Source organism: Dama dama, chromosome 32, assembly GCF_033118175.1.
Source record: "Dama dama isolate Ldn47 chromosome 32, ASM3311817v1, whole genome shotgun sequence".
NCBI lineage: Eukaryota > Metazoa > Chordata > Mammalia > Artiodactyla > Cervidae > Dama > Dama dama.
This window is the reverse complement of record NC_083712.1, coordinates 4744158-4767580: the sequence shown is the minus strand read 5'-3', so window position 1 is coordinate 4767580 and position 23423 is coordinate 4744158.

Below are 23423 nucleotides of genomic sequence, written 5' to 3'. Positions count from 1 at the left end.
GGGGCAAGTTGGGCCTCTTGCTCTCCCTGCTGCCCTGAGGCTGTTGGGCCAAAGAGGTCTTGGGAATCCAGCCCCTTGCTGGTCCCTTCCCTCTGACGAGGCCCTCTGAGCTCCAGCACCTTGCAGTGTGCAGACAGACCCTGCCAGCAACCTCCACTCCAAGGAGTCCTCAACCGAGGCCTAGGCCCAGGGGAAAGGCACCAGCGGGGATGAGCCAGTGGAGGCGCCCGGGCATGTCTGGACCCAGTCCCCGCAGCCTGCCCCTTGGTGGGGCAGTACCCCCGGAGGCCAGGAAGGTCTGGGCAAGGCTGGCCAGGAGCAGGGGCCCTGCTGGGTCCTGCCCCTGGCCTGTGGGGCCTCTGAGCACAACCGGCCCTCTCCCACTGGAAGACCTCCCCGGCTACCTCCAAAGGCCGGTTTGCCAACACTCGCGCCCGCTGTTCCCGCCAGGCACGCACAATGCTCCCAAGCCCGGGAGAAAAGCGCTTCGGGGTGGTGCTCTCACCGGACCCTTGCCCCTGAGCCTGGGGGCAATGCAGGGGGAACACACTTCCAGGCCAAGGCAGAACCACATGCACACGTCTGTTCCTGCCCCCCTGCACCGGCAGAGAACTCGGGGGAGCCAGAATTGTCAGGCAGCTGCTGGGCTGGCAGCCTGTGTAGGAAGGGGCAGAGCCGACCTAGGGGCAAGTTGGGTCTCTTACTCTCCCTGCTGCCCTGAGGCTGCTGGGCCAAAGAGGTCTTGGGCATCCAGCCCCTTGCTGGTCCCTTCCCTCTGACGAGGCCCTCTGAGCTCGAGCACCTTGCAGTGTGGAGACAGCCCCTGCCAGCAACCTCCTCTGCAAGGAGGTCTCAACCGAGACCTAGGCCCAGGGGAAAGGCACCAGCGGGGATGAGCCAGGGGAGGCGCCCGGTCATGTCTGGACCCAGGCACCGCAGCCTGCCCCTTGGTGGGGCAGTACCCCCGGAGGCCAGGAAGGTCTGGGCAAGGCTGGCCAGGGGCAGGGGCCCTGCTGGGTCCTGCCCCTGGCCTGTGGGGCCTCTGAGCACAACCGGCCCTCTCCCACTGGAAGACCTCCCCAGCTGCCTCCAAAGGCCGATTTGCCAACACTCCCGCCCGCTGTTCCCGCCAGGTACGCACAATGCTCCCAAGCCCGGGAGAAAAGCGCTACGGGGTGGTGCTCTCTCCGGGCCCTTGCCCCTGAGCCTGGGGGCCAGGCAGGGGGTCCACAATCCCAGGCCAAGGCAGAACCACATGCACACGTCTGTTCCTGCCCCTGGACCAGCAGAGAGCTCGGTGGAGCCAGAGTCTGTCAGGCAGCTGCTGGGCTGGCCGTCTGTGTGGGAAAGGGCAGAGCCGACCTAGGGGCAAGTTGGGCCTCTTGCTCTCCCTGCTGCCCTGAGGCTGCTGGGCCAAAGAAGTCTTGAGCATCCAGCCCCTTGCTGGTCCCTTCCCTCTGACGAGGCCCTCTGAGCTCCAGCACCTTGCAGTGTGGAGACAGCCCCTGCCAGCAACGTCCTCTCCAAGGAGGCCTCACCCGAGGCCTAGGCCTAGGGGAAAGGCACCAGCGGGGCTGAGCCTGGGGAGGCGCACGGCCATGTCTGGACCCAGTCCCCCCAACCTGCCCCTTGGTGGGGCAGTACCCCCGGAGGCCAGGAAGGTCTGGGCAAGGCTGCCAGGGGCAGGGACACTGCTGGGTCCTGCCCCTGGCCTGTGGGGCGTCTGAGCACAACCGGCACTCTCCCGCTGGAAGACCTCCCCGTCTCCCTCCAAAATACGGTTTGCAAGCACTCCCACCCGCTGTTCCCGCCAGGCACGCACAATGCTCCCAAGCCCGGGAGAAAAGCGCTTCGGGCTGGTGCTCTCTCCGGGCCCTTGCCCCTGAGCCTGGGGGCCAGGCAGGGGGAACACACTCCCAGGCCAAGGCAGAACCACATGCACACGTCTGTTCCTGCCCCCTACACCTGCAGAGAGCTCGGGGGAGCCAGAGACTGCCAGGCTGCTGCTGGGCTGGCTGCCTGTGTGGGACGGGGCAGAGCCGACCTAGGGGCAAGTTGGGCCTCTTGCTCTCCCTGCTGCCCTGAGGCTGCTGGGTCAAAGAGGTCTTGGGCATCCAGCCCTTTGCTGGTCCCTTCCCTCTGACGAGGCCCTCTGAGCTCCAGCACCTTGCAGTGTGGAGACAGCCCCTGCCAGCAACCTCCTCTCCAAAGAGGCCTAAACCGAGGCCTACGCCCAGGGGAAAGGCACCAGCGGGGATGATCCTGGGGAGGCGCACGGACATGTCTGGACCCAGTCCCCGCAGCCTGCCACTTGGTGGGGCAGTACCCCCGGAGGCCAGGAAGGTCTGGGCAAGGCTGGCCAGGGGCAGGGGCCCTGCTGGGTCCTGACCCTGGCCTGTGGGGCCTCTGAGCACAACCGGCCCTCTCCCACTGGAAGACCTCCCCGGCTGCCTCCAAAGTCCTGTTTGCAAACACTCCCGCCCGCTGTTCACGCCAGGCTCGCACAATGCTCCCAAGCCCGGGAGAAAAGCGCTTTGGAGTGATGCTCTCACCGGGCCCTTGCCCCTGAGCCTGGGGGCAAGTCAGGGGGAACACACTCCCAGGCCAAGGCAGAACCACATGCCCACGTCTGTTCCTGTCCCCTGCACCGGCAGAGTGCTCGGGGGAGCCAGAGTCTGTCAGGCAGCTGCTGTTCTGGCCGCCTGTGTGGGGAGGGGCAGAGCCGACCTAGGGGCAAGTTGGGCCTCTTGCTCTCCCTCCTGCCCTGAGGCTGCTGGGCCAAAGAGGTCTTGGACATCCAGCCCCTTGCTGGTCCATTCCATCTGACGAGGCCCTCTGAGCTCCAGCACCTTGCAGTGTGGAGACAGCCCTGCCAGCAACCTCCTCTCCAAGGAGGCCTCAACCGAGGCCTAGGCCCAGGGGAAAGGCACCAGCGGGGATGAGCCTGCGGAGGCGCCCGGGCATGTCTGGACCCAGTCCCCGCAGCCTGCCCCTTGGTGGGGCAGTACCCCCGGAGGCCAGGAAGGTCTGGGCAAGGCTGGCCAGGGGCAGGGGCCCTGGTGGGTCCTGCCCCTGGCCTGAGGGACCTCTGAGCACAACCGGCCCTCTCCCGCTGGAAGACCTCCCCAGCTACCTCCAAGGCCGGTTTGCCAACACTCCCGACCACTGTTCCCGCCAGGCACGCACAATGCTCCCAAGCCCGGGAGAAAAGCGATTCGGGGTGGTGCTCTCACCGGGCCCTTGCCCCTGAGCCTGGGGGCAATGCAGGGGGAACACACTCCAAGGTCAACGCAGAACGACATGCACACATCTGTTCCTGCCCCCTGCACCGGCAGAGAGCTCGGGGGAGCCAGAGTCTGCCAGGCAGCTGCTGGGCTGGCCGCCTGTGTGGGAAGGGGCAGAGCCGACCTAGGGGCAAGTTGGGCCTCTTGCTCTCCCTGCTGCCCTGAGGCTGCTAGTCCAAAGAGGTCTTGGGCATCCAGCCCCTTGCTGGTCCCTTCCCTCTGACGAGGCCCTCTGAGCTCCAGCACCTTGCAGTGTGGAGACAGCCCCTGCCAGCAACCTCCTCTCCAAGGAGGCCTCAACCGAGGCCTAGGCCCAGGGGAAAGGCACCAGCGGGGATGAGCCTGGGGAGGCGCCCGGGCATGTCTGGACCCAGTCCCCGCAGCCTACCCCTTGGTGGGGCAGTACCCCCGGAGGCCAGGAAGGTCTGGGCAAGGCTGGCCAGGGGCAAGGGACCTGCTGGCTCCTGCCCCTGGCCTGTGGGGCCTCTGAGCACATCCGGCCATCTCCCGCTTGAAGACCTCCCCGGCTGCCTCCAAAGGCCGGTTTGCAAGTACTCCTTCCTGCTGTTCCCGCCAGGCACGCACAATGCTCCCAAGCCCGGGAGAAAAGCATTTTGGGGTGGTGCTCACTCCGGGCCCTTGGAAGACCTCCCCGGCTGCCTCCAAAGGCCAGTTTGCAAGCACTCCTGCCTGTTGTTCCCGCCAGCCGCGCACAATGCTCCCAAGCCCGGGAAAAAAGCGCTTCAGGGTGGTGCTCTCTCCGGGCACTTTCAAGACCTCCCTGGCTGCCTCCAAAGGCAGGTTTGTAAGTACTCATTCCCGCTGCTTCCGCCAGCCACGCACAATGCTCCCAAGCCCGGGAGAAAAGCATTTTCGGGTGGTGATCAGTCCGGGCCCTTGGAAGACCTCCCCGGCTGCCCCCAAAGGCCGGTTTGGAAGCACTCCCACTCGCTGTTCCCGCCATCCGCGCAAATGTTCCAAGCCCGGGAGAAAAGCGCTTTGGGGTGGTGCTCTCTCCTGGCCCTTGGAAGACCTCCCCGGCTGCCTCCAAAGGCCGGTTTGCAAGCACTCCCGCCCGCTGTTCCCGCCAGCCGCGGACAATGTTCCCAATCACGGGAGAAAAGCGCTTCGGGGTGGTGCTCTCTCCGGGCCCTTGGAAGACCTCCCCGTCTGCCTCCAATGGCCAGTTTGCAAGCACTCATGCCCCTAGTTCCCACCAGCCGCGCACAATGCTCCCAAGCCCGGGAGAAAAGCTTTTTGGGGTGGTGCTCACACCGCGCCCTGGAAGACCTCCAAGGCGGCCTCCAAAGGCCGGTTTTCAAGCACTCCTGCCTGCTGTTCCCGCCACCTGCGCACAATACTCCCAAGCCCGGGAGAAAAGCGCTTCGGGGTGGTGCTCTCTACAGGCCCTTGGAAGACCTCCCCGGCTGCCTCCAAAGGCCGGTTTGCAAGGACTCCTTCCTGCTGTTCCCGCCAGCCACGCACAATGCTCCCAAGCACGGGAGAAAAGTGCTTCGGGGTGGTGCTCTCTCCGGGCCCTTGGAAGACGTCCCCGGCTGCCTCCAAAGGCCGGTTTGCAAGCACTCATGCCCGTTGTTCCCACCAGCCGCGCACAATGCTCCCAAGCCCGGGAGAAAAGCATTTTGGGGTGGTGCTCACTCCGGGCCCTTGGAAGACCTCCCCGGCTGCCTCCAAAGGCCAGTTTGCAAGCACTCCTGCCTGCTGTTCCCGCCAGCCGCGCACAATGCTCCCAAGCCCGGGAGAAAAGCGCTTCGGGCTGGTGCTCTCTCCGGGCACTTTCAAGACCTCCCCGGCTGCCTCCAAAGGCCGGTTTGTAAGTACTCATTCCCGCTGCTTCCGCCAGCCACGCACAATGCTCCCAAGCCCGGGAGAAAAGCATTTTGGGGTGGTGCTCTCTCCGGGCCCTTGGAAGACCTCCCGGGCTGCCTCCAAAGGCCGGTTTGTAAGCACTCATGTCCGCTGTTCCCGACAGCCGCACACAATGCTCCCAAGCCCGGGAGTAAAGCATTTTGGGGTGGTGATCAGTCCGGGCCCTTGGAAGACCTCCCCGGCTGCCTCCAAAGGACAGTTTGCAAGCACTCATGCCCGCTGTTCCCGCCAGCCGCGCACAATGCTCCCAAGACCGTGAGAAAAGCGCTTCGGGGTGGTGTTCTCTCCGGGACCATGGAGGACGTCCCCGGCTGCCCCCAAAGGCCGGTTTGCAAGCACTCCCACTCGCTGTTCCCGCCAGCCACACACAATGTTCCAAAACCCCGGAGAAAAGCGCTTCGGGGTGGTGCTCTCTCCGGGCCCTTGGAAGACTTCTCTGGCTGCCTCCAAAGGCCGGTTTGCAAGAATTCCCTCCCGCTGTTCCACCAGCCGCACACAATGCTCCAAAACCCGAGAGAAAAGCACTTCGAGGTGGTGTTCTCTCCGGGCCCTTGGAAGACCTCCCCGGCTGCCTCCAAAGGCCGGTTTGCAAGCACTCCTGCCTGCTGTTCCCGCCACACGCGCACAATGCACCCAAGCCCGGGAGAAAAGCGCTTCGGGGTGGTGCTCTCTCCGGGCCTTTGGAAGACGTCCCCGGCTGCCTCCAAGGGCCGGTTTGCAAGGACTCCTTCCTGCTGTTCCCGCCAGGCACGCACAATGCTCCCAATCCCGGGAGAAAAGTGCTTCGGGATGGTGCTCTCTCCGGGCCCTTGGAAGACCTCCCCGGCTACCTCCAAAGGCGGGTTTGCAAGTACTCATTCCCGCTGTTCCCGCCAGCTGCACACAATGCTCCCAAGCCCGGGAGAAAAGCATTTTGGGGTGGTGCTCTAACCGGGCCCTTGGAAGACCACCCCGGCTGCCTCAAAAGGCCGGTTTGCAAGCACTCAGGCCCGCTGTTCCCGCCAGCCGCGTACAATGCTCCCTAGCCCGGGAGAAAAGCATTTTGGGGTGGTGCTCACTCCGGGCCCTTGAAAGACCTGCCCGGCTGCCTCCAAAGTCCGGTTTGCAAGAACTCATGCCCGCTGTTCCCGCCAGCCGCGCACAATGCTCCCAAGACCGGGAGAAATGCGCTTCGGGGTGGTGTTCTCTCCGTGCCCATGGACGACCTCCCCGGCTGCCCCCAAAGGCCGGTTTGCAATCACTCCCACTCACTGTTCCGGCCAGCCACGCACATGCTCCAAAACACGGGAGAGAAGCGCTTTGGGGTGGTGCTCTCTCCCGGCCCTTGGAAGACTTCCCCGGCTGCCTCCAAAGGCCGGTTTGCAAGAACTCCCTCCCGCTGTCCCGCCAGCCGCACACAATGCTCCCAATCACGGGAGAAAAGCGCTTCGGGGTGGTGCTCTCTCAGGGCCCTTTGAAGACCTCCCCGGCTGCCTCCAATGGCCGGGATGCAAGCACTCATGCCCGCTGTTCCCACCAGCCGTGTACAATGCTCCCAAGCACGGGAGAAAAGCATTTTGGGGTGGTGCTTACTCCTTGCCCTTGGAAGACCTCCCCGGCTGCCTCCAAAGGCCGGTTTGCAAGCACTCCCGCCCACTGTTCCCAGCAGACGCGCACAATGCTCCCAAGCCCAGGAGAAAAGCACTTCGGGGTGGTGCTCTCACCGGGCCCTTGCCCCTGAGCCTGGGGGCAATGCAGGGGGAACACACTCCCAGGCCAAGGCAGAACCACATGTACACGTCTGTTCCTGCCCCCTGCACCGGCAGAGAGCTCGGGGGAGCCAGAGTCTGTCAGGCAGCTGTTGGGCTGGCCGCCTGTGTGGGAAGGGGCAGAGCCGACCTAGGGGCAAGTTGGGCCTCTTGCTCTCCCTGCTGCCCTGAGGCTGCTGGGCCAAAGAGGTCTTGGGCATCCAGCCCCTTGCTGGTCCCTTCCCTCTGACGAGGCCCTCTGAGCTCCAGCACCTTGCAGTGTGGAGACAGCCCCTGCCAGCAACCTCCTCTCCAAGGAGGCCTCAACCGAGGCCTAGGCCCAGGGGAAAGGCACCAGCGGGGATGAGACTGGGGAGGCGCCGGGGCATGTCTGGACCCAGTCCCCGCAGCCTGCCCCTTGGTGGGGCTGTACCCCCGGAGGCAGGAAGGTCTCGGCAAGGCTGGCAAGGGGCAGGGGCCCTTCTGGGTCCTGCCCATGGCCTGTGAGGCCTCTGAGCACAACCGGCCCTCTCCCACTGGAAGACCTTCCAGGCTGCCTCCAAAGGCCGGTTTGCAAGCACTCCCGCCCACTGTTCCCACCAAGCACGCAAAATGCTCCAAAGCCCGGGAGAAAAGCGCTTCGGGGTGGTGCTCTCTCCGGGCCCTTGCCCCTGAGCCTGGGGGCCAGGCAGGGGGAACACACTCCCAGGCCAAGGCAGAACGACATGCACACGTCTGTTCCTGCCCCCTACACCGGCAGAGAGCTCGGGGGAGCCAGAGACTGCTAGGCTGCTGCTGGGCTGGCTGCCTGTGTGGGACGGGGCAGAGCCGACCTAGGGGCAAGTTGGGCCTCTTGCTCTCCCTGCTGCCCTGAGGCTCCTGGGCCAAAGAGGTCTTGGGCATCCAGCCCTTTGCTGGTCCCTTCCCTCTGACGAGGCCCTCTGAGCTCCAGCACCTTGCAGTGTGGAGACAGCCCCTGCCAGCAACCTCCTCTCCAAGGAGGCCTCAACCGAGGCCTAGGCCCAGGGGAAAGGCACCAGCGGGGATGAGCCTGGGGAGGCGCCCGGGCATGTCTGGACCCAGTCCCCGCAGCCTGACCCTTGGTGGGGCAGTACCCCCGGAGGCCAGGAAGGTCTGGGAAAGGCTGGCCAGGGGCAGGGGACCTGCTGGGTCCTGCCCCTGGCCTGTGGGGCCTCTGAGCACATCCGGCCCTCTCCCGCTGGAAGACCTCCCCGGTTGCCTCCAAAGGCCGGTTTGCCAACACTCACGCCCACTGTTCCCACCAGGCGCGCACAATGCTCCCAAGCCCGGGAGAAAAGCGCTTCGGGGTGGTGCTCTCACCGGGCCCTTGCCCCTGAGCCTGGGGGCAATGCAGGGGGAACACACTCCCAGGCCAAGGCAGAACCACATGCACACGTCTGTTCCTGCCCCCTGCACCGGCAGAGAGCTCAGGGGAGCCAGAGTCTGTCTGGCAGCTGCTGGGCTGGCCGCCTGTGTGGGAAGGGGCAGAGCCGACCTAGGGGCAAGTTGGGCCTCTTGCTCTCCCTGCTGCCCTGAGGCTGCTGGGCCAAAGAGGTCTTGGGCATCCAGCCCCTTGCTGGTCCCTTCCCTCTGACGAGGCCCTCTGAGCTCCAGCACCTTGCAGTGTGGAGACAGCCCCTGCCAACAACCTCCTCTCCAAGGAGGCCTCAACCGAGGCCTAGGCCCAGGGGAAAGGCACCAGCGGGGATGAGCCTGGGGAGGCGCCCGGGCATGTCTGGACCCAGTCCCCGCAGCCTGCCCCTTGGGGGGGCAGTACCCCCGGAGGCCAGGAAGGTCTGGGCAAGGCTGGCCAGGGGCAGGCGCCCTGCTGGGTCCTGCCCCTGGCCTCTGGGGCCTCTGAGCACAACCGGCCCTCTCCCACTGGAAGACCTCCCGGGCTGCCTCCAAAGGCCGGTTTGCAACACTCCCGGCCGCTGTTCCCGCCAGGCACGCACAATGCTCCCAAGCCCGGGAGAAAAGCACTTCGGGGTGTTGCTCTCTCCGGGCCCTTGCCCCTGAGCCTGGGGGCCAGGCAGTGGGTCCACACTCCCAGACCAAGGCAGAACCAATTGCACATGTCTGTTCCTGAACCCTGCACCGGCAGAGAGCTCGGGGGAGCCAGAGTCTGTCAGGCAGCTGCTGGGCTGGCCGCCTGTGTGGGAAGGGGCAGAGCCGACCTAGGGGCAAGTTGGGCCTCTTGCTCTCCCTGCTGCCCTGAGGCTGCTGGGCCAAAGAGCTCTTGGGCATCCAACCCCTTGCTGGTCCCTTCCCGCTGACGAGGCCCTCTGAGCTCCAGCACCTTGCAGTGTGGAGACAGCCCCTGCCAGCAACCTCCTCTGCAACGAGGCCTCAACCGAGGCCTAGGCCCAGGGGAAAGGCACCAGCGGGGATGAGCCTGGGGAGGCGCCCGGGCATGTCTGGACCCAGTCCCCGCAGCCTGCCCCTTGGTGGGGCTGTACCCCCGGAGGACAGGAAGGACTGGGCAAGGCTGCCAGGGGCAGGGACACTGCTGGGTCCTGCCCCTGGCCTGTGGGGCCTCTGAGCACAACCGGCACTCTCCCGCTGGAAGACCTCCCCATCTGCCTCCAAAGGCCGGTTTGCAAGCACTCCAGCCCGCTGTTCCCGCCAGGCCCGCACAATGCTCCCAAGCCCGGGAGAAAAGCGCTTCGGGCTGGTGCTCTCTCCGGGCCCTTGCCCCTGAGCCTGGGGGCCAGGCAGGGGGAACACACTCCCAGGCCAAGGCAGAACGACATGCACACGTCTGTTCCTGCCCCCTACACCGGCAGAGAGCTCGGGGGAGCCAGAGACTGCCAGGCTGCTGCTGGGCTGGCTGCCTGTGTGGGACGGGGCAGAGCCGACCTAGGGGCAAGTTGGGCCTCTTGCTCTCCCTGCTGCCCTGAGGCTGCTGGGTCAAAGAGGTCTTGGGCATCCAGCCCTTTGCTGGTCCCTTCCCTCTGACGAGGCCCTCTGAGCTCCAGCACCTTGCAGTGTGGAGACAGCCCCTGCCAGCAACCTCCTCTCCAAAGAGGTTTCAACCGAGGCCTACGCCCAGGGGAAAGGCACCAGCGGGGATGATCATGGGGAGGCGCACGGACCTGTCTGGACCCAGTCCGCGCAGCCTGCCCCTTGGTGGGGCAGTACCCCCGGAGGCCAGGAAGGTCTGGGCAAGGCTGGCCAAGGGCAGGCGCCCTGCTGGGTCCTGACCCTGGCCTGTGGGGCCTCTGAGCAAAACCGGCACTCTCCCGCTGGAAGACCTCCCCGGCTGCCTCCAAAGTCCTGTTTGCAAACACTCCCGCCCGCTGTTCACGCCAGGCTCGCACAATGCTCCCAAGCCCGGGAGAAAAGCGCTTTGGAGTGATGCTCTCTGCGGGCCCTTGCCCCTGAGCCTGGGGGCAAGGCAGGGGGAACACTCTCCCAGGCCAAGGCAGAACGACATGCACACGTCTGTTCCTGCCCCCTACACCAGCAGAGAGCTTGGGGGAGCCAGAGACTGCCTGGCTGCTGCTAGGCTGGCTGCCTGTGTGGGACGGGGCAGAGCCGACCTAGGGGCAAGTTGGGCCTCTTGCTCTCCCTGCTGCCCTGAGGCTGCTGGGCCAAAGACGTCTTGGGCATCCAGCCCCTTGCTGGTCCCTTCCCTCTGACGAGGCCCTCTCAGCTCCAGCACCTTGCAGTGTGGAGACAGCCCCTGCCAGCAACCTCCTCTCCAAGGAGGCCTCAACCGAGGCCTAGGCCCAGGGGAAAGGCACCAGCGGGGATGAGCCAGTGGAGGCGCCCGGGCATGTCTGGACCCAGGCCGCGCAGCCTGCCCCTTGGTGGGGCAGTACCCCCGGAGGCCAGGAAGGTCTGGGCAAGGCTGGCCAGGGGCAGGGGCCCTGCTGGGTCCTGCCCCTGGCCTGTGGGGCCTCAGAGCACAACCGGCCCTCTCCCACTGGAAGACCTCCCCGGCTGCCTCCAAAGGCCGGTTTGCCAACACTCGCGCCCGCTGTTCCCGCCAGGCACGCACAATGCTCCCAAACCCGGGAGAAAAGCGCTTCGGGGAGTTGCTCTCTCCGGGCCCTTGCCCCTGAGCCTGGGGGCCAGGCAGTGGGTCCACACTCCAAGACCAAGGCAGAACCACATGCACACGTCTGTTCCTGCCCCCTGCACTGGCAGAGAGCTCGGGGGAGCCAGAGTCTGTCAGGCAGCTGCTGGGCTGGCCGCCTGTGTGGGAAGGGGCAGAGCCGACCTAGGGGCAAGTTGGGCCTCTTCCTTTCCCTGCTGCCCTGAGGCTGCTGGGCCAAAGAGGTCTTGGGCATCCAGCCCCTTGCTGGTCCCTTCCCGCTGACGAGGCCCTCTGAGCTCCAGCACCTTGCAGTGTGGAGACAGCCCCTGCCAGCAACCTCCTCTCCAAGGAGGCCTTAACCGAGGCCTAGGCCCAGGGGAAAGGCACCAGCGGGGATGAGACGGGGGAGGCACCCGGGCCTGTCTGGACCCAGTCCCCGCAGCCTGCCCCTTGGTGGGGCAGTACCCCCGGAGGCCAGGAAGATCTGGGCAAGGCTGGCCAGGGACAGGGGCCCTGCTTGGTCCTGCCCCTGGCCTGTGGGGCCTCTGAGCACAACCGGCCCTCTCCCACTGGAAGACCTCCCCAGGCTGCCTCCAAAGGCCGGTTTGCAAACACTCCCGCCCGCTGTGCACCCCAGGCATGCACAATGCTCCCAAGACCGGGAGAAAAGCACTTCGGGGTGGTGCTCTCTCCGGGCCCTTGCCCCTGAGCCTGTGGGGAAGGCATGGCTAACACACTTCCAGACCAAGGCAGAACGACATGCACACGTTTGTTCCTATCCCCTGCACCGGCAGAGAGCTCGGGGGAGCCAGAGGCTGTCAGGCAGCTGCTGGGCTTGCCGCCTGTGTGGGAAGGGGCAGAGCCGACCTAGGGGCAAGTTGGGCCTCTTGATCTCCCTGCTGCCCTGAAGCTGCTGGGCCAAAGAGGTCTTGGGCATCCAGCCCCATACTGGTCCCTTCCCTCTGTCGAGGCCCTCTGAGCTCCAGCACCTTGCAGTGTGGAGAAAGCCCCTGCCAGCAATCTCCTCTCCAAGGAGGTCTCAACCGAGGCCTAGGCCCAGGGGAAAGGCACCAGAAGGGATGAGCCTGGGGAGGCGCCCGGGCATGTCTGGACCCTGTCCGCGCAGCCTGCCCCTTGGTGGGGCAGTAACCCCGGAGGCCAGGAAGGTCTGGGCAAGGCTGGCCAGGGGCAGGGGCCCTGCTGTGTCCTGCCCCTGGCCTGTGGGGCCTCTGAGCACAACCGGCCCTCTCCCACTGGAAGACGTCCCCGGCTGCCTCCAAAGGCCGGTTTGCAAGCACTCCCGCCCACTGTTCCCGCCAGGCGCGCACAATGCTCCCAAGCCCGGGAGAAAAGCGCTTCGGGGTGGTGCTCTCTCCGGGCCCTTGCCCCTGAGCATGGGGGCCAGGCAGGGGCCCACATCCCAGGCCAAGACAGAACCACATGCACACGTCTGTTCCTGTCCCCTGCACCGGCAGAGAGCTTGGGGGAGCCAGAGTCTGTCAGGCAGCTGCTGGGCTGGCCGCCTGTGTGGGAAGGGGCAGAGCCGACCTGGGGCAAGTTGGGCCTCTTGCTCTCCCTGCTGCCCTGAGGCTGCTGGGCCAAAGAGGTCTTGGGCATCCAGCCCCTTGCTGGTCCCTTCCCTCTGACGAGGCCCTCTGAGCTCCAGCACCTTGCAGTGTGGAGACAGCTCCTGCCAGCAACCTCCTCTCCAAGGAGGCCTCAACCGAGGCCTAGGCCCAGGGGAAAGGCACCAGCGGGGATGAGCCGGGGGAGGCGCCCGGGCATGTCTGGACCCAGTCCCCTCAGCCTGCCCCTTGGTGGGGCAGTACCCCCGGAGGCCAGGAAGGTCTGGGCAAGGCTGGCCAGGGGCAGGCGCCCTGCTGGGTCCTGCCCCTGGCCTCTGGGGCCTCTGAGCACAACAGGCCCTCTCCCACTGGAAGACCTCCCCGGCTGCCTCCAAAGGCCGGTTTGCAACACTCCCGCCCGCTGTTCTCGCCAGGCACGCACAATGATCCCAAGACCGGGAGAAAAGCACTACGGGGTGTTGCTCTCTCGGGGCCCTTGCCCCTGAGCCTGGGGGCCAGGCAGTGGGTCCACACTCCCAGACCAAGGCAGAACCACATGCACACGTCTGTTCCTGACCCCTGCACCGGCAGAGAGCTCGGGGGAGCCAGAGTCTGTCAGGCAGCTGCTGGGCTGGCCGCCTGTGTGGGAAGGGGCAGAGCCGACCTAGGGGCAAGTTGGGCCTCTTGCTCTCCCTGCTGCCCTGAGGCTGCTGGGCCAAAGAGGTCTTGGGCATCCAGCCCCTTGCTGGTCCCTTCCCACTGACGAGGCCCTCTGAGCTTCAGCACCTTGCAGTGTGGAGACAGCCCCTGCCAGCAACCTCCTCTCCAAGGAGGCCTCAACCGAGGCCTACGTCCAGGAAAAGGCACCAGCGGGGATGAACCTGGGGAGGCGCCCGGGAATGTCTGGACCCAGTCCCCGCAGCCTGCCTCTTGGTGGGGCAGTACCCCCGGAGGCCAGGAAGGTCTGGGCAAGGCTGGCCAGGGGCAGGGGCCCTGCTGGGTCCTGCCCCTGGCCTGTGGGGCCTCTGAGCACAACCGGCCCTCTCCCACTGGAAGACCTCCCCGGCTGCCTCCAAAGGCCGGTTTGCAAGCACTCCCACCCACTGTTCCCGCCAGGCGCGCACAATGCTCCCAAGCCCGGGAGAAAAGCGCTTCGGGGTGGTGCTCTCTTCGGGCCCTTGCCCCTGAGCCTGGGGGCCAGGCAGGGGTCCACACTTCCAGGCCAAGGCAGAATCACATGCACACGTCTGTTCCTGTCCCCTGCACCGGCAGAGAGCTTGGGGGAGCCAGAGTCTGTCAGGCAGCTGCTGGGCTGGCCGCCTGTGTGGGAAGGGGCAGAGCCGACCTAGGGGCAAGTTGGGCCTCTTGCTCTCCCTGCTGCACTGAGATTGCTGGGCCAAAGAGGTCTTGGGCATCCAGCCCCTTGCTGGTCCCTTCCCTCTGACGAGGCCCTCTCAGCTCCAGCACCTTGCAGTGTGGAGATAGCCCCTGCCAGCAACCTCCTCTCCAAGGAGGCCTCAACCGAGGCCTAGGCCCAGGGGAAAGGCACCAGCGGGGATGAGACTGGGGAGGCGCCCGGGGATGTCTGGACCCAGTCCCCGCAGCCTGCCCCTTGGTGGGGCTGTAACCCCGGAGGCAGGAAGGTCTGGGCAAGGCTGGCCAGGGGCAGGGGCCCTGCTGGGTCCTGCCCCTGGCCTGTGGGGCCTCTGAGCACAACCGCCCCTCTCCCACTGGAAGACCTCCCCGGCTGCCTCCAAAGGCCGGTTTGCAAGCACTCCCGCGCACTGTTCCCACCAAGCACGCAAAATGCTCCCAAGCCCGGGAGAAAAGCGCTTCGGGGTGGTGCTCTCTCCGGGCCCTTGCCCCTGAGCCTGGGGGCCAGGCAGGGGGAACACTCTCCCAGGCCAAGGCAGAACGACATGCACACGTCTGTTCCTGCCCCCTACACCGGCAGAGAGCTCGGGGGAGCCAGAGACTGCCAGGCTGCTGCTGGGCTGGCTGCCTGTGTGGGACGGGGCAGAGCCGACCTAGGGGCAAGTTGGGCCTCTTGCTCTCCCTGCTGCCCTGAGGCTGCTGGGTCAAAGAGGTCTTGGGCATCCAGCCCTTTGCTGGTCCCTTCCCTCTGACGAGGCCCTCTGAGCTCCAGCACCTTGCAGTGTGGAGACAGCCCCTGCCAGCAACCTCCTCTCCAAAGAGGTTTCAACCGAGGCCTACGCCCAGGGGAAAGGCACCAGCGGGGATGATCATGGGGAGGCGCACGGACCTGTCTGGACCCAGTCCGCGCAGCCTGCCCCTTGGTGGGGCAGTACCCCCGGAGGCCAGGAAGGTCTGGGCAAGGCTGGCCAAGGGCAGGCGCCCTGCTGGGTCCTGACCCTGGCCTGTGGGGCCTCTGAGCAAAACCGGCACTCTCCCGCTGGAAGACCTCCCCGGCTGCCTCCAAAGTCCTGTTTGCAAACACTCCCGCCCGCTGTTCACGCCAGGCTCGCACAATGCTCCCAAGCCCGGGAGAAAAGCGCTTTGGAGTGATGCTCTCTGCGGGCCCTTGCCCCTGAGCCTGGGGGCAAGGCAGGGGGAACACTCTCCCAGGCCAAGGCAGAACGACATGCACACGTCTGTTCCTGCCCCCTACACCAGCAGAGAGCTTGGGGGAGCCAGAGACTGCCTGGCTGCTGCTAGGCTGGCTGCCTGTGTGGGACCGGGCAGAGCCGACCTAGGGGCAAGTTGGGCCTCTTGCTCTCCCTGCTGCCCTGAGGCTGCTGGGCCAAAGACGTCTTGGGCATCCAGCCCCTTGCTGGTCCCTTCCCTCTGACGAGGCCCTCTCAGCTCCAGCACCTTGCAGTGTGGAGACAGCCCCTGCCAGCAACCTCCTCTCCAAGGAGGCCTCAACCGAGGCCTAGGCCCAGGGGAAAGGCACCAGCGGGGATGAGCCAGTGGAGGCGCCCGGGCATGTCTGGACCCAGGCCGCGCAGCCTGCCCCTTGGTGGGGCAGTACCCCCGGAGGCCAGGAAGGTCTGGGCAAGGCTGGCCAGGGGCAGGGGCCCTGCTGGGTCCTGCCCCTGGCCTGTGGGGCCTCAGAGCACAACCGGCCCTCTCCCACTGGAAGACCTCCCCGGCTGCCTCCAAAGGCCGGTTTCCCAACACTCGCGCCCGCTGTTCCCGCCAGGCACGCACAATGCTCCCAAACCCGGGAGAAAAGCGCTTCGGGGAGTTGCTCTCTCCGGGCCCTTGCCCCTGAGCCTGGGGGCCAGGCAGTGGGTCCACACTCCAAGACCAAGGCAGAACCACATGCACACGTCTGTTCCTGCCCCCTGCACTGGCAGAGAGCTCGGGGGAGCCAGAGTCTGTCAGGCAGCTGCTGGGCTGGCCGCCTGTGTGGGAAGGGGCAGAGCCGACCTAGGGGCAAGTTGGGCCTCTTCCTCTCCCTGCTGCCCTGAGGCTGCTGGGCCAAAGAGGTCTTGGGCATCCAGCCCCTTGCTGGTCCCTTCCCGCTGACGAGGCCCTCTGAGCTCCAGCACCTTGCAGTGTGGAGACAGCCCCTGCCAGCAACCTCCTCTCCAAGGAGGCCTTAACCGAGGCCTAGGCCCAGGGGAAAGGCACCAGCGGGGATGAGACGGGGGAGGCACCCGGGCCTGTCTGGACCCAGTCCCCGCAGCCTGCCCCTTGGTGGGGCAGTACCCCCGGAGGCCAGGAAGATCTGGGCAAGGCTGGCCAGGGACAGGGGCCCTGCTTGGTCCTGCCCCTGGCCTGTGGGGCCTCTGAGCACAACCGGCCCTCTCCCACTGGAAGACCTCCCCAGGCTGCCTCCAAAGGCCGGTTTGCAAACACTCCCGCCCGCTGTGCACCCCAGGCATGCACAATGCTCCCAAGACCGGGAGAAAAGCACTTCGGGGTGGTGCTCTCTCCGGGCCCTTGCCCCTGAGCCTGTGGGGAAGGCATGGCTAACACACTTCCAGACCAAGGCAGAACGACATGCACACGTTTGTTCCTATCCCCTGCACCGGCAGAGAGCTCGGGGGAGCCAGAGGCTGTCAGGCAGCTGCTGGGCTTGCCGCCTGTGTGGGAAGGGGCAGAGCCGACCTAGGGGCAAATTGGGCCTCTTGATCTCCCTGCTGCCCTGAAGCTGCTGGGCCAAAGAGGTCTTGGGCATCCAGCCCCATACTGGTCCCTTCCCTCTGTCGAGGCCCTCTGAGCTCCAGCACCTTGCAGTGTGGAGAAAGCCCCTGCCAGCAATCTCCTCTCCAAGGAGGTCTCAACCGAGGCCTAGGCCCAGGGGAAAGGCACCAGAAGGGATGAGCCTGGGGAGGCGCCCGGGCATGTCTGGACCCAGTCCGCGCAGCCTGCCCCTTGGTGGGGCAGTAACCCCGGAGGCCAGGAAGGTCTGGGCAAGGCTGGCCAGGGGCAGGGGCCCTGCTGTGTCCTGCCCCTGGCCTGTGGGGCCTCTGAGCACAACCGGCCCTCTCCCACTGGAAGACGTCCCCGGCTGCCTCCAAAGGCCGGTTTGCAAGCACTCCCGCCCACTGTTCCCGCCAGGCGCGCACAATGCTCCCAAGCCCGGGAGAAAAGCGCTTCGGGGTGGTGCTCTCTCCGGGCCCTTGCCCCTGAGCCTGGGGGCCAGGCAGGGGCCCACATCCCAGGCCAAGACAGAACCACATGCACACGTCTGTTCCTGTCCCCTGCACCGGCAGAGAGCTTGGGGGAGCCAGAGTCTGTCAGGCAGCTGCTGGGCTGGCCGCCTGTGTGGGAAGGGGCAGAGCCGACCTGGGGCAAGTTGGGCCTCTTGCTCTCCCTGCTGCCCTGAGGCTGCTGGGCCAAAGAGGTCTTGGGCATCCAGCCCCTTGCTGGTCCCTTCCCTCTGACGAGGCCCTCTGAGCTCCAGCACCTTGCAGTGTGGAGACAGCTCCTGCCAGCAACCTCCTCTCCAAGGAGGCCTAAACCGAGGCCTAGGCCCAGGGGAAAGGCACCAGCGGGGATGAGCCTGGGGAGGCGCCCGGGTGTGTCTGTACCCACCCTTCGTGGGGCAGTACCCCCGGAGGCCAGGAAGGTCTGGGAAAGGCTGGCCAGGGGCAGGGGACCTGCTGGGTCCTGCCCCTGGCCTGTGGGGCCTCTGAGCACATCCGGCCCTCTCCCGCTGGAAGACCTCCCCGGCTGCCTCCAAAGGCCGGTTTGCCAACACTCACGCCCACTGTTCCCACCAGGCGCGCACAATGCTCCCAATCCCGGGAGAAAAGCGCTTCGGGGTGGTGCTCTCACCGGGCCCTTGCCCCTGAGCCTGGGGGCAATGCAGGGGGAACACACTCCCAGGTCAAGGCAGAACCACATGCACACGTCTGTTCCTGCCCCCTGCACCGGCAGAGAGCTCAGGGGAGCCAGAGTCTGTCAGGCAGCTGCTGGGCTGGCCGCCTGTGTGGGAAGGGGCAGAGCCGACCTGGGGCAAGTTGGGCCTCTTGCTCTCCCTGCTGCCTTGAGGCTGCTGGGCCAAAGAGGTCTTGGGCATCCAGCCCCTTGCTGGTCCCTTCCCTCTGACGAGGCCCTCTGAGCTCCAGCACCTTGCAGTGTGGAGACAGCCCCTGCCAGCAACCTCCTCTCCAAGGAGGCCTCAACCGAGGCCTAGGCCCAGGGGAAAGGCACCAGCGGGGATGAGCCTGGGGAGGCGCCCGGGCATGTCTGGACCCAGTCCCCTCAGCCTGCCCCTTGATGGGGCAGTACCCCCGGAGGCCAGGAAGGTCTGGGCAAGGCTGGCCAGGGGCAGGCGCCCTGCTGGGTCCTGCCCCTGGCCTCTGGGGCCTCTGAGCACAACCGGCCCTCTCCCACTGGAAGACCTCCCCGGCTGCCTCCAAAGGCCGGTTTGCAAGCGCTCCCGCCCACTGTTCCCAGCAGGCGCGCACAATGCTCCCAAGCCCGGGAGAAAAGCGCTTCGGGGTGGTGCTCTCACCGGGCCCTTGCCCCTGAGCCTGGGGGCAATGCAGGGGGAACACACTCCCAGGCCAAGGCAGAACCACATGCACACGTCTGTTCCTGACCCCTGCACCGGCAGAGAGCTCAGGGGAACCAGAGTCTGTCAGGCAGCTGCTGGGCTGGCCGCCTGTGTGGGAAGGGGCAGAGCCGACCTAAGGGCAAGTTGGGCCTCTTGCTCTCCCTGCTGCCCTGAGGCTGCTGGGCCAAAGAGGTCTTGGGCATCCAGCCCCTTGCTGGTCCCTTCCCTCTGACGAGGCCCTCTGAGCTCCAGCACCTTGCAGTGTGGAGACAGCCCCTGCCAGCAACCTCCTCTCCAAGGAGGCCTCAACCGAGGCCTAGGCCCAGGGGAAAGGCACCAGCGGGGATGAGACTGGGGAGGCGCCCGGGCATGTCTGGACCCAGTCCCCGCAGCCTGCCCCTTGGTGGGGCTGTAACCCCGGAGGCAGGAAGGTCTGGGCAAGGCTGGCCAGGGACTGGGGCCCTGCTGGATCCTGCCCCTGGCCTGTGGGGCCTCTGAGCACAACCGGCCCTCTCCCACTGGAAGACCTCCCCGGCTGCCTCCAAAGGCCGGTTTGCAAGCACTCCCACCCACTGTTCCCACCAAGCACGCAAAATGCTCCCAACCCCGGGAGAAAAGCGCTTCGGGGTGGTGCTCTCTCCGGGCCCTTGCCCCTGAGCCTGGGGGCCAGGCAAGGGGAACACTCTCCCAGTCCAAGGCAGAACGACATGCACACGTCTGTTCCTGCCCCCTACACCAGCAGAGAGCTCGGGGGAGCCAGAGACTGCCAGGCTGCTGTTGGCTGGCTGCCTGTGTGGGACGGGGCAGAGCCGACCTAGGGGCAAGTTGGGCCTCTTGCTCTCCCTGCTGCCCTGAGGCTGCTGGGTCAAAAAGGTCTTGGGCCTCCAGCCCTTTGCTGGTCCCTTCCCTCTGACGAGGCCCTCTGATCTCCAGCACCTTGCAGTGTGGAGACAGCCCCTGCTGCAACCTCCTCTCCAAGGAGGCCTAAACCGAGGCCTAGGCCCAGGGGAAAGGCACCAGCGGGGATGAGCCTGGGGAGGCGCCCGGGCGTGTCTGTACCCACCCTTGGTGGGGCAGTACCCCCGGAGGCCAGGAAGGTCTGGGAAAGGCTGGCCAGGGGCAGGGGACCTGCTGGGTCCTGACGCTGGCCTGTGGGGCCTCTGAGCACATCCGGCCCTCTCCCGCTGGAAGACCTCCCCGGCTGCCTCCAAAGGCCGGTTTGCCAACACTCCCGCCCACTGTTCACACCAGGTGCGCACAATGCTCCCAAGTCCGGGAGAAAAGCGCTTCGGGGTGGTGCTCTCACCGGGCCCTTGCCCCTGAGCCTGGGGGCAATGCAAGGGGAACACACTCCCAGGCCAAGGCAGAATCACATGCACACGTCTGTTCCTGCCCCCTGCACCGGCAGAGAGCTAGGGGAGCCAGAGTCTGTCAGGCAGCTGCTGGGCTGGCCGCCTGTGTGGGAAGGGGCAGAGCCGACCTAGGGGCAAGTTGGGCCTCTTGCTCTCCCTGCTGCCCTGAGGCTGCTGGGCCAAAGAGGTCTTGGGCATCCAGCACCTTGCTGGTCCCTTCCCTCTGACGAGGCCCTCTGAGCTCCAGCACCTTGCAGTGTGGAGAAAGCCCCTGCCAGCAACCTCCTCTCCAAGAGGCCTCAACCGAGGCCTAGGCCCAGGGGAAAGGCACCAGCGGGGATGAGCCTGGGGAGGCGCCCGGGCATGTCTGGACCCAGTCCCCGCAGCCTGCCCCTTGGTGGGGCAGTACCCCCGGAGGCCAGGAAGGTCTGGGCAAGGCTGGCCAAGGGCAGGCGCCCTGCTGGGTCCTGCCCCTGGCCTCTGGGGCCTCTGAGCACAACCGGCCCTCTCCCACTGGAAGACCTCCCCGGCTGCCTCCAAAGGCCGGTTTGCAAGCACTCCCGCCCACTGTTCCCACCAAGCACGCAAAATGCTCCCAAGCCCGGGAGAAAAGCGCTTCGGGGTGGTGCTCTCTCTGGGCCCTTGCCCCTGAGCCTGGGGGCCAGGCAGGGGGAACACACTCCCAGGCCAAGGCAGAACGACATGCACACGTCTGTTCCTGCCCCCTACACCAGCAGAGAGCTCGGGGGAGCCAGAGACTGCCAGGCTGCTGTTGGCTGGCTGCCTGTGTGGGACGGGGCAGAGCCGACCTAGGGGCAAGTTGGGCCTCTTGCTCTCCCTGCTGCCCTGAGGCTGCTGGGTCAAAGAGGTCTTGGGCATCCAGCCCTTTGCTGGTCCCTTCCCTCTGACGAGGCCCTCTGATCTCCAGCACCTTGCAGTGTGGAGACAGCCCCTGCCAGCAACCTCCTCTCCAAGGAGGCCTAAACCGAGGCCTAGGCCCAGGGGAAAGGCACCAGCGGGGATGAGCCTGGGGAGGCGCCCGGGCGTGTCTGTACCCACCCTTGGTGGGGCAGTACCCCCGGAGGCCAGGAAGGTCTGGGCAAGGCTGGCCAGGGGCAGGGGCCATGCTGGGTCCTGCCCCTGGCCTGTGGGGCCTCTGAGCACAAGCGCTCCTCTCCCGCTGGAAGACCTCCCCGGCTGCCTCCAAAGGCCGATTTGCCAACACTACCGCCCGCTGTTCCCGCCAGGCACGCACAATGCTCCCAAGCCCGGGAGAAAAGCGCTTCGGGCTGGTGCTCTCTCCGGGCCCTTGCCCCTGAGCCTGGGGGACAGGCAGGGGGAACACACTCCCAGGCCAAGGCAGAACCACATGCACACGTCTGTTCCTGCCCCCTGCACCGGCAGAGAGCTCGGGGGAGCCAGAGTCTGTCAGGCAGCTGCTGGGCTGGCCCCCTGTGTGGGAAGGGGCAGAGCCGACCTAGGGTCAAGTTGGGCCTCTTGCTCTCCCTGCTGCCCTGAGGCTGCTGGGCCAAAGATGTCTTGGGCATCCAGCCCCTTACTGGTCCCTTCCCTCTGACGAGGCCCTCTGAGCTCCAGCACCTTGCAGTGTGGAGACAGCCTCTGCCAGCAACCTCCTCTCCAAGGAGGCCTCAACCGAGGCCTAGGCCCAGGGGAAAGGCACCAGCGGGGATGAGCCAGGGGAGGCGCCCGAGCATGTCTGGACCCAGTCCCCGCAGCCTGCCCCTTGGTGGGGCAGTACCCCCGGAGGCCAGGAAGGTCTGGGCAAGGCTGGCCAGGGGCACGGGCCCTGCTGCGTCCTGCCGCTGGCCTCTGGGGCCTCTGAGCACAACCGGCCCTCTCCCACTGGAAGACCTCCCCGGCTGCCTCCAAAGGCCGGTTTGCAAGCGCTCCCTCCCACTGTTCCCAGCAGGCGTGCACAATGCTCCCAAGCCCGGGAGAAAAGCGCTTCAGGGTGGTGCTCTCTCCGGGCCCTTGCCCCTGAGCCTGGGGGCAAGGCAGGGTGTCCACACTCCCAGGCCAAGGCAGAACCACATGCACACGTCTGATCTGCCCCCTGCACCGGCAGAGAGCTCAGGGGAGCCAGAGTCTGTCAGGCAGCTGCTGGGCTGGCCGCCTGTGTGGGAAGGGGCAGAGCCGACCTAGGGGCAAGTTGGGCCTCTTGCTCTCCCTGCTGCCCTGAGGCTGCTGGGCAAAGAGGTCTTGGGCATCCAGCCCCTTGCTGGTCCCTTCCCTCTGACGAGGCCCTCTGACCTCCAGCACCTTGCAGTGTGGAGATGCTCCTGCCAGCAACCTCCTCTCCAAGGAGGCCTCAACCGAGGCCTAGGCCCAGGGGAAAGGCACCAGCGGGGATGAGCCTGGGGAGGCGCCCGGGCATGTCTGGACCCAGTCCCCGCAGCCTGCCCCTTCTTGGGGCAGTACCCCCGGAGGCCAGGAAGGTCTGGGCAAGGCTGGCCAGGGGCAGGGGCCCTGCTGGGTCCTGCCCCTGGCCTGTGGGGCCTCTGAGCACAACCGGCCCTCTCCCACTGGAAGACCTCACCGGCTGCCTCCAAAGGCCGGTTTGCAAGCACTCCCGCCCACTGTTCCCACCACGCGCGCACAATGCTCCCTAGCCCGGGAGAAAAGCGCTTCGGGGTGGTGCTCTCTCCGGGCCCTTGCCCCTGGGCCTGGGGGCCAGGCAGGGGATCCACACTCCCAGGCCAAGGCAGAACCACATGCACACGTCTGTTGCTACCCCTTGCACCGGCAGAGAGCTCGGGGGAGCCAGAGTCTGTCAGGCAGCTGCTGGGCTGACCGCCTGTGTGGGAAGGGGCAGAGCCGACCTAGGGGCAAGTTGGGCCTCTTGCTCTCCCTGCTGCCCTGAGGCTGCTGGGCCAAAGAGGTCTTGGGCATCCAGCCCCTTACTGGTCGCTTCCCTCTGACGAGGTCCTCTGAGCTCCAGGACCTTGCAGTGTGGAGACAGCCCCTGCCAGCAACCTCCTCTCCAAGGAGGCATCAACCGAGGCCTAGGCCCAGGGGAAAGGCACCAGCGGGGATGAGCCTGGGGAGGCGCCCGGGCATGTCTGGACCCAGTCCCCGCAGCCTGCCCCTTGGTGGGGCAGTACCCCCGGAGGCCAGGAAGATCTGGGCAAGGCTGGCCAGGGGCAGGGGCCCTGCTGGGTCCTGCCCCTGGCCTGTGGGGCCTCTGAGCACAACCGGCCCTCTCCCACTGGAAGACCTCCCCGGCTGACTCCAAAGGCCGGTTTGCCAACACTCACGCCCACTGTTCACGCCAGGCACGCACAATGCTCCCACGCCCGGGAGAAAAGCGCTTCGGGGTGGTGCTCTCTCCGGGCCCTTGCCCCTGAGCCTGGGGGACAGGCAGGGGGAACACACTCCCAGGCCAAGGCAGAACCACATGCACACGTCTGTTCCTGCCCCCTGCACCGGCAGAGAGCTCGGGGGAGCCAGAGTCTGTCAGGCCGGTGCTGGGCTGGCCGCCTGTGTGGGAAGGGGCAGAGCCGACCTAGGGGCAAGTTGGGCCTCTTGCTCTCCCTGCTGCCCTGAGGCT